The sequence below is a fragment of the Pipistrellus hanaki genome (assembly GCF_964339955.1).
Source record: "Pipistrellus hanaki genome assembly, chromosome: 10".
NCBI classification, from domain to species: domain Eukaryota; kingdom Metazoa; phylum Chordata; class Mammalia; order Chiroptera; family Vespertilionidae; genus Pipistrellus; species Pipistrellus hanaki.
Genome location: NC_140512.1, coordinates 68,375,198 through 68,377,380, shown reverse-complemented (window position 1 = coordinate 68,377,380; position 2,183 = coordinate 68,375,198).

The following is a 2,183-nucleotide window of genomic DNA, read 5'->3' as shown; positions in this document are numbered from 1 at the left end:
ATTGCACATGCTGCCAGAATGTGTGTGAATAATGGGCACAAAGTTCTGCATTATGGTGGCTTTTCCCTGCAGAAATTTTTAGACAAAGTATTTCCAATGGATTTAGTCACTTATCCAGCAGTTGTTAGTGAAGTGCCCAGTGAGGAACCTATATTGGAACGACCTTTTGAACTCTAGCTCTGAGCAACAAACAAGGCTCAAGCTGCACCAGAAGCATCTAGAGTGTGAGACCACAAGAGCAAAGTATAAGCCAATCTCATACACAGTCACCTAGAAAACACAGGGTGATGAGGTCAAAAGCTGCAAAACAGGAAGCACAGCACAAAACCGCTTTTCTCAGCCAACATCCTGAGACTGTGAGATAAAGAAAATCGACAATGAAATAGAAACAGAAAGCAATCAAATAACTGAAATAACTAGCAGCAGCCAGAAACTGGAAGGAAAACCATTTGGAAAAAATTCAAAGAAGACACTCCTTTTCTGATTTGAATTGAATCTTTTAAACAATCAAAGAAAACATGTGGATATCAAAAATAAGCATGAATATGTGTTCTTTTTAAACCTAATGGCAATAACCTGAACGTTTTTCAGTCCACACTTAATGTTTGTCTATCTTTATCGAATATTCTGAATATCTGAGAAATTTTAAAATGTTAAATTGACTTTTCCTGCCTTTCAATACAAAGTGGGGAAGTGGGGGAGTCATGTGTCTCTATTTGTTCTTTTTTTAAAAGCATTGCTGGATGATCTTAAGGAGATATGTGATTTTTATTCACTAAGGGACAGAATCGCAAATACACAAATAATAGCATCTTAAAAATTAGAAGGGGGAAAGAGCATTTGTTAGTGAAGAGCCCAGCAAGGAACCATTGTTGGAACAATCTTTAGAGCAAAGAGAAGAGTCATCAAAATGAGAGAGGAAGTCTGTGTGCTGATTTTTGTACTCTATAGCATCTCCAGTAAGGTTTCTAAAACTAAAAAAGAAAGAAATAGGTGAGTATGAATAGTTCTGTATAAATATCAGTGTTTTTTTTTTTTTTTTTTTTTTTTTTTTTGTGTGTGTGTGTGTGTGTGTGTTTTGTTTGTTTTTTTTTGTTTTTTTAAAGAGTAAAGATGGTGCATTTGGGGCTTTCAGACTCACAGGCTGAAGTAGAAACAGTGCACACTGTCACAGGATTGAGGAGACAGGAGAGGCTGAGGGAAAGGAAGGGGAACCCTTAGAAACAGAGGGGGGACTGTGAAGTCTTCCATGCTGTGTAATGACAGTTTGGAGCAATTTCACCAAGTCGCCAAGGAGTAGGGACACTCAATTGACAAATGATTGATATTATATATTGAGGACCTTGGACATATCAGGTATTGGCATGCAATTCAATCAGTAAACTATAGTATAAATCCCAGATAGCTATACTTACATATGGTACATAGTTCTCACATATGTACTTGTGTTTATAAGTTGCCACATTTAATTTGCTAGTATTTTGGTGAGAATTTTTATGTCTATACTAGAGAACATGTGCACAAATTCATGCACAGGTGGGGCATACACAGGTGAGGTCCCTCTAGGTAGCCTACAGAAATTAGGCTGGAACCTGCAGCTCCTACATGCCACTCATGCTCATCCTGCCCCACTGTGCCTGTCACAGGCTCGTACCCAATCAGTCCTGAATGGGAGAGGCTCATGCTGCTACAGTGGCTCTTGCCAGCCATGAGCCCTAGGTCTGGTGCCCTCCCAAGGGTAGTGGCCTGCAGGATTGGGCTGAAACCTGCTCTCGGGCATCCTCCAAGGGGTCCTGGATTGCGAGAGGGTGTAGGGCAGGATGAGGGACACCCACTAGTGTATGATTGGGCTGAGGAGGGATGGTGGGTGGGCTCCAGGATATGTCTGGCCCATCTTTCTCAGTCCTGATCAGCCAGACCTCAGCAGCAAGCTAACCTATTAGTCAGAGCATCTGCCTTCCGGTGTTCAGTGCACACCATAGCAACTGGTCCACCAGTTGACTATCTGCCCTTAGTGGTCAGTGCACATCATAGAGAGTAATAGTGATATGCCTTAGCATATCACTAGCATATTACTCTTTGAATGGTTATTTGTTTGTTCTGCTGTTTAGTCTATTTGCATATTACCCTTTTATTATATAGGATTCATAAAGACTATTGGTCCACAGTTTGTTTTTTCTTAC